Source organism: Sycon ciliatum, chromosome 13 (assembly GCF_964019385.1).
Source record: "Sycon ciliatum chromosome 13, ocSycCili1.1, whole genome shotgun sequence".
Lineage (NCBI taxonomy): Eukaryota > Metazoa > Porifera > Calcarea > Leucosolenida > Sycettidae > Sycon > Sycon ciliatum.
Window position 1 is genome coordinate 9122195 of NC_088655.1, and position 8953 is coordinate 9131147.

Sequence of the window (8953 nt, forward strand, 5' to 3'; positions counted from 1 at the left end):
TGTTGTTTGATACGTGCGTTCAGGTGCTGAACAGTCCTACCAACATGCCGACTAGCACAATGTCGGCATTCGAAGTTGTAGATAACATGACTGAGGTGGAGGGTTGGTAGGACGTCCTTCCGCACCGTGAACGCACGCATTGTTGTGAAGACTGGCACAAAATGTACTGCATAATAAGTACGACGGACGATAGACTTGACTTCGTGACACACTTTGATCGATTCCTGCCCCTTCCATGGCAAACATAGATAGACGGGACAGCGAGGTGGACCAATCAGCACCGATTTCGGTTTCTGCTCCATGGACAGAAACTTACGCAACAAGAATTCTGGATAGCCATTCTTCAAGAAAACAGATCGAAGAAAATCGAGCCCGGCCTGCAGCTTACTGGGCGAACAAATACGTTTCTCACGGTCCACGAGATTACGAACTAAGTTGACCTTGTATTGAGACGAACAATATGAATCGAAGGCAATGTACTGACCGGTGAACGTAGGCTTACGATACACAGAAGTCAACATTTCACAGCCAGTCTTCTCTACAAGTGTTGGTGGGGAGCACCCGTGGCGGTCGATTGGTCCCACCGGAACCAGAGCTGGATTCAACAGAAAGACCAACAACCATGGCTGCAACAACAACACCAGCTTCACATCCAAGAACAACACCAGGTTCACATCCAACAACAACAAAAACTAATCCACAAAACAAAACAGCAAATGACAGACCACGGAGATCTACAGCAGATTACAACCGGACCTATGAATTCACGGTAAAAATACAAAGGAAACAATCGGAAAGGACGACGACTGACATGAAGGCAACGGCATTCACGGTTGGTGTGGGTGGTGAAGGTGAGACGCAGGACGATGCAAGTGAGGAGGAGAGTCAAACCGCTGCGGATGACGGAGCAGGTTCTGATCCGGACAGTGAGGGAGAAGGTGAGCTGAGTGAGGGTGAGAGTGAGTGTGAGGGTGTGCGCGTGAGTCGAGATTGTGTGCGTCCGTCTCGTAATAACAAGTCTTCAGTATACAATCATTTGGTTTCTAGTACTGACTGTTGTCGTACTTATTCTGATTCCTGTTTTTCTGTTTTCTGCCGTGCTCGTCATGGTTATCTTTTGCAGTTACAAGTTTTGGAAGCTGTTTGTCAGCGCATTCATAAGCCGAATTTGTGTGTCCAGAAAGATAGTGTTATTACCCTAAAATTGTTCAAATAATGTTCTTTTGTGTAGTGTGGCAACGTTGTTGCCACTTGTGCCTAAATGTGTTTTGTCACCTTCTTGTTTATTATTGTTATTATTATCATTCGTTCTCACTTTTTGTTTGTTGTTGTTGTTGCTGATACACACTTGTCACGCTTAGTTCTTACTTGTATACCCTTGTTTTCTGCACACGTTTGTGAGAAATCGCACCTCGATATTCCAGTGCTGTCATTGTATCGTGTCACCCTACCTTGATTGCTATATTATTTCCTTTGTTCTCATTTTGTTCTATAGTACAACGGTGATTCCTGAAGAGTGTTGTACGAAAACTTGTTCGAATCATCTTCTTTTTTTCCATTGCCTTTTTCTTCTTACATGTATTTTTCCTTACCTTTTAGGTTGTTTCTTGCATCGTCTCCATCGCTTAATAATAATAATAATAATACCACAGCACGCGTAATAATATAATTATGTGGGTATAATTATACGTTCCGCTTCTGTCCTATCTCCTATGATCAAATTCCATTATCAAGGTAATTATTAACACGGCGCACTGATGACCTGTGACGCCAGATCATGGATTGTCGGCCAGATTTCTCCATGTAAGCTTGTCCAGAGCGATGGCCCTCACATTCCCCAGCTGACTGCTGCGCTTCAAGTCGATGTTCCTCCTCTGTAAGTCGCTTGTGATGCGCGTCGCAATGGATGTCCTTGGACGTCCACGCCCAGCCTTCGTCTCCATCGCTTACATTGTTTTAAATAAAGTAGTCCACATGTCGCTTCAGCTCGTCCTACTTATTGCCATATTAAAATTATTGTCTCCTCGTCGAATTTTTAAATAATAATAATAATAATTACCACCCTGGGTATCGGGTAGGCGCTAGGCCTTGACGGATTATGCTAATATTTTCGTGAAATTATGCTTTTCGCATTGCTGAAAAAATTGCAGAATTATGCTATTTTTATGCTAAAAGTTATCGTTGGAACGCGCTTCCTGCTGATATTCGCACAATCTCCTTGCTCAGAAACTTCCGTTCATCTATTCAACAATTCATAGGGTACCCTGTAAAAAGGCCCTAGGCTACTGCCTAGGCCTGTGGGACTGCCCTATTCAAAATTTAATAATAATAATAGTGGTGACAGTCAATTTTTTCTTCAGACTTTTCCCGTTTGTCTCTTTCCCTCAAACCAGTTAATATTTTATGACTTGGGGCTCCCCGCGTGCTAGTTTGTACGTGAAGTGTGTGGGTTACAGTGAGGGCTGCGTCCCACCCGCCTGTGTGGATTCACAGGAAGTGTGAGTTACGAAGTCTGAAGAAAATATTGAACGGCCTCTGCTGGGATGACGACTACACCATAGCTCAGTGGTTAGAGCATCGCTGGCTACAAGCGAGGGTCCCTGGTTCGAGTCCTGGTGGTGACAGTCAATTTTTTCTTCAGACTTTTCCCGTTTGTCTCTTTCCCTCAAACCAGTTAATATTTTATGACTTGGGGCTCCCCGCGTGCTAGTTTGTACGTGAAGTGTGTGGGTTACAGTGAGGGCTGCGTCCCACCCGCCTGTGTGGATTCACAGGAAGTGTGAGTTACGAAGTCTGAAGAAAATATTGAACGGCCTCTGCTGGGATGACGACTACACCATAGCTCAGTGGTTAGAGCATCGCTGGCTACAAGCGAGGGTCCCTGGTTCGAGTCCTGGTGGTGACAGTCAATTTTTTCTTCAGACTTTTCCCGTTTGTCTCTTTCCCTCAAACCAGTTAATATTTTATGACTTGGGGCTCCCCGCGTGCTAGTTTGTACGTGAAGTGTGTGGGTTACAGTGAGGGCTGCGTCCCACCCGCCTGTGTGGATTCACAGGAAGTGTGAGTTACGAAGTCTGAAGAAAATATTGAACGGCCTCTGCTGGGATGACGACTACACCATAGCTCAGTGGTTAGAGCATCGCTGGCTACAAGCGAGGGTCCCTGGTTCGAGTCCTGGTGGTGACAGTCAATTTTTTCTTCAGACTTTTCCCGTTTGTCTCTTTCCCTCAAACCAGTTAAAATAATAATAATAATAATTATTATTATGCCGCATTATGCTCACATATGCTGCTAATGTATTATTGGAAAGGCTTCCTGTGATGAATCCTGTCTGAAGCCTTTCCATACTGGTACTCGATGTTCCAGTTTTGTGACACGAGAATGGCACGAGAATTAGTGTACCGCTGAGTGTACCGCTATACACGTGGTCGACACTTAGTCGACACGTTGTTGATACTTTTTTGACACGTACGTGACCCCGTCAACGGTCTGCTTTGTGCCAATGCCACTCGGTAAACGCCGATGTCGCGTACGACAAATACGACTATCCCGTACGCGAAATAGTTGAGAACTGCATGAAGTGGACCTGACGGCAAGGACAACTGCGACTTCCCTTTCGGTACCCCTGACGGGAAGGCCGAGAACTGCAGAAGTCGACAAAGTCGAACGAGGAGGCCCCTTTCCGTACCCTGTACTGCAAAGTGCCATTGATGGATGCTTTTGCAACTGGAACGACCCCTTAAACGCTGTCGCGGCGACTATCCCGTACGCGAAATAGTTGAGAACTGCTGACGTGGACCTTTTGCACCTGGAACGGCCCCGTAAACGCTGTCGTGTCGGCGGAGTGAATGTGCAGGGTGAAACGAATTGCTGCAAAGACGTCCCCTCTAGGCCTTTGGAGACATCGTTGGCGGACTGAATGCGCAGGGCGAAAAGAATTGCTGCAAAGACGTCCACTCTAGGCTTTTGGAGACATCGTGGGAACTCCTTCCGGTACTATACAAACTGCTGACGTGGCCGTGGACATGTACATGGAGAGTCATGGTGGGACTTCATGTACATGGATTCATGGTGGGAATTCCTTCCGGCACCCCCGTACCGCAAAGCCAACGGTGGGGAAGGAGAAGTGCAGACGTGCAGGAAGACGAACGAGGAGGAACCAGGACGAGCCGAGCAATGGCAGGACTAGCTGGACCGTAAGTAATAGCTGAATTGTGCATGACAACTTGACATCCATGCGGCACTCGCCACTTGCCACTGCATATTTCTTGTCCACTAACAATGTCTCTCCTCTGCCCCCTGTGTGTCCACGGCCCTGTTGCTGAATTGGCCCGATGAATCGAATGTCTTCCGCAACTGGAACGGCCCAGTAAACGCTGTCGCGTCGGCGACTGAATGCGCAGGAGGGAAAATATTGCTGCGAAGACGTCTCCTCTAGACCACGGTAAGGCAACCCATTGATATGCGGCCAGTTACCTTCTACTAACACGTTATCAGGTGGAGAGTGTCTTGTACTCACGTTATCAGGTCGAGAGCGTATTGTAGTCACTCTCTCTATTCCTGTACTTCATTACGTTTAAGGTGTACGTATAATTTCTCAAAAAAATGTAATGGTCTACAGTCGTGTCGGAAGGGTGCGGTGGGACTGTAGACCTGTTACCTTCTAACACGTTATCACTATATCAGGTCGAGAGCGTATTGTAGTCACTCTCTCTATTCCTGTACTTCATTACGTTTCAGGTGTACGTATAACTTTTCCAAAAAATTTAATGGTTCACGTCTTCAGATAGAGAGCGTATTGCACCCACTGTCTTGTCTCTGTAGTGCATTGAGATTTTGTTGATCGCACATGAAAATGGATACACAGACAAAGCAGGCCAAGTACATGGCGAGATGGCGCCAGAAGAACGTCTTCAGATAGAGAGCGTATTGCACCCACTGTCTAGTCGATTTTGTGGATCGCACATGAAATGGATACACAGACAAAGCAGGCCAAGTACATGAGAGAGTGGACGATGTGCGGATCGACACGGCCTGCGGGTACTTCATTAAAGTTACCCGTGACATAACTAGGATAAAAGTTAATCACTGCAAAGATATTGCCAAGTATGTGAGCACTTTGGACTTGACAGAAGAGTGCACGGGCGACGTTGACAAAACATACCGCGGTGACTGTCACCATCATGACAGCAGGGCACATCGCACGCAGCATCGCAGATCGTGTCGAATTGCGCATCATAATATTGCACAACTGCTCCTGTGCATGCAAGTGGATTTCATTGCACTTCTCAGTTTGGGAAATGCTCGATTATGACAATTCTGCATGTGAGTGCACTAGCCCTGAACATACATGTAGGTGACCCATCTGTGGTGTCTCATAGCTAGCCCTTTCCCAAAGATGCTGGCCACTTTTTTCGGAACTTTTCGTTGTTTAGGAAGAAATCGCAACTTTCGCAACTTTCTTCATTTTCCGGAACTATTTCGCAACTTCTCCGCAACCTTGGCGCAATTGGCCCATGGCATGGGGTCAAAAGGTCAAGTCACCGACTACATGTTGCATTGTTGGACAAATACATACTCGTGCTCGCTCATTTCTCGCCTGCCTTCAGGCTCATTTCTGAGAAACAGTAGATCAACGGTAGTTATGATAATTATGTGCATTCCCTTTTCCGTGCACTGTAATGATGTACATGTACATGTAGGATATATGCAACAGGCTACTGGCAATGTGTAAAGTGGTGGTTCACAGCAGGAAGGGGTGTACGAGTTTGCTGTCGCAGCATCGCTGCATTTCTGCTATTTCTGCTCCCTGTTTTGTAGGTTTTGCACAAGAACTCTCCAATTTTGAGTTGCGATATTGGCAACTTTTGAGCTTTTTCTGAAAATATGGATGCGATTTCAGCAACTAGCACTTGTTTTGGCACGGTTGCGAAAAGCATAAGTTGCGAAAAACTATGGCATCTTTGGGAAAGGGCTACTCATAGCCTACCTCACGACCTTCTGCTTTCTTTCTTCATCACTTGTATCTTGCAGGTATATCATCCCGTGACGACCACATTGAAGTCTGAATTTGAAGTGTGAAGATGCTTCAGCAACCACATTGTACTTTTCCATTGCTTTCATTGTGCTTCTACTGTGCATGTGTGTAACTTGTGGGGTGAACATGTGATGACATTGTATGCTGGCGACACGGTCAGATGTTGTCCATGCGTCTAACGTACACCTGCATGTTATGCATGGAAACGGATTTGCCACTTGCGATCCTGGGACGAGTATCAGGTCAGCTTTGTCCTGTGTGGGCTGTATCAGATTGCTGTTCACTTCTCTATCTGTTGGATGTGTGACTTTCTGCAAGTTTCTGGTGTATGATGGCCACTTCCTTGCTTGTCACTTTGTATGATATTACATTCTGTATTCGCTGCTTCCATGGCGTGGTCTGCAAACTGCAATCCTTGGGCAAATGTCATGTTTGCTATGTTGTGCTTTGGCCGTCAGCTTGTCTACACGCTGTAGTTGAATTATTTTTGTTTCACAACTGACTTCCTCAAGTACGGTGGCCACTGCTTTGCATGGCATTATATATGAAGAATTTCCTGTTTGTGTCGTGTGCATGTGCGTGGCCACGTGTGTGTGCCGTGTGCATACGCATGTTTGTGTATCTGTGTGCGGGGTAGCGAGGCGGGGAGGGCTGGTATGTATCAGTGTGTTATTGCAGTCTCATGGCTACATACAGTACATCGCACGCGTGGTCATCATGTTTACCTTTGGGGTTGGGGTGGGGAGGGAACGGAAAAAGAACTGAAATTATCCATATAAAAACCGCTCTGTGAGCGGTTCTGAAAAACCTTTACTGGTACTGCCCCGTCGTAAAAGTAAGAAATTAGAACTGGCCCATTGTCCCCCCAAATTCGAACTGATCCACCTAAATCGCGAATGACGGGACCCGAACGCACCAGTAGTACGAGGTTCCTACCTGTGAATGCAGATGGGGACGTTGGTCCGGACCATAGGCCATGTACTGTACTAGCGGTAGGTTGTGTTACCCTATGATAATTGCTGTCCTGTGCCCTCCCGACCTCGTGCTACTGGTGCGTTCGGGTCCCGTCATTCGCGATTTAGGTGGATCAGTTCGAATTTGGGGGGACAATGGGCCAGTTCTAATTTCTTACTTTTACGACGGGGCAGTACCAGTAAAGGTTTTTCAGAACCGCTCACAGAGCGGTTTTTATATGGATAATGTATATGATGGTCCTGTGCAAAATAGCAGGGGAATTTTTTTGTAGAGGGCGTTGTACTGCAATAGCAGAAGTTCAACGGGGTCAACGCACCGTCCGACCTAGCTACGACCGTCACTGATTGTAGTGGACTGGACATGTTATCAAGGGAGTCGTAAACCTACGACTTCCCGGTGCATCTACTGTCTTGTAGAACATGTACAACTGTATGGAATTTGATGCGAACAGGCGGATTATTCCAATTTTATGTGATTCGTATGCAATTTGCCTCGACTTATGCGATTATTCGATTTTGGTAGGAATTATGCGAAATATTATGCTAGCATAATCCGTAAAGGCCTAATGTCGGGACGGTCCTGGTCAAATCGGGATGATTGGAAAGTACATGATTGTATTCCACACTCAGAGCCTCAGTGGCTGACTAAAAGGTAGATATGTCAAACTAGCCAAACAAACATACAAGTAGATGATGGTGGTCCAATAGCATTGATGATGGTGGTCCAATAGCATTGATGATGATGGTCCAATAGCATTGATGATGGTGGTCTATAGCATTGATGATGGTGGTCCATAGCATTGATGATGGTGGTCCATAGCATTGATGATGGTGGTGTCCTGAAGCATGCAAGGCCACCGACACACCTGCGCTAGCTCTCTTGTATACCACTAGCGCATCGCGACACTGAGCTGTCAACAATAGCACAGTTATGTACGTGTCAGCTCAGCCCGGGGCAGTCACAACGTCATGGCATAGCAAACGAGATGCAGACAGCGCAGCATTGGCACAATCATGCAGTATGGCGTTCAAAAACTAACAGCATTCAAGTCGCCCAAACAAACCTAGGGTACCATGGAACAGTTTAGAAGCTGAACGGGAAGCAGCAGGAGCAGGAGGAGAAGGAGGAAGAACAGAAAGCTGAGACTATGGGGACCAAGGCCGCATGTGTGTCGGTGTATGCACGGTGGCCCCAGAACCACAGTTGATGAAACAGAGAGTTGATCCAGTCATGTGATAATGCAGTGGGCCACAGGAGTACTCTGGCGGATCACCAGTACATACATTGGCGGCTCACGAGTCTACTCCGTTCATCAACACAATACTAGTAAGATCTCAACTGTGATCAGTGATGCACAGGTTGGACTTTGGCTGGTACCGCCATGATATAAACTGAGCCAAGCTCTCACTTGCCTCGCTCTCTCTCTCTCTCTCTCTCTCTCTCTCTCTCTCTCTCTCTCTCTCTCTCTCTCTCTCTCTCTCTCTCTCTCTCTCTCTCTCTCTCTCTCTCTCTCTCTCTCTCTCTCTCTCTCTCTCTCTCTCTCTCTCTCTCACACACACACACACACACACACACACACACACACACACACACACACACACACACACACACACACACACACACACCATGTACCACACACACACACACACACACACACACACACACACACACACACACACACACACACACACACACACACACACACACACACACACACACACACACACACACACACACACACACACACACACACACACACACACACACACACACACACACACACACACACACACACACACACACACACACACACACACACACACACACACACACACACACACACACACACACACACACACACACACACACACACACACACACACACACACACACACACACACACACACACACACACACACACACACACACACACACACACAC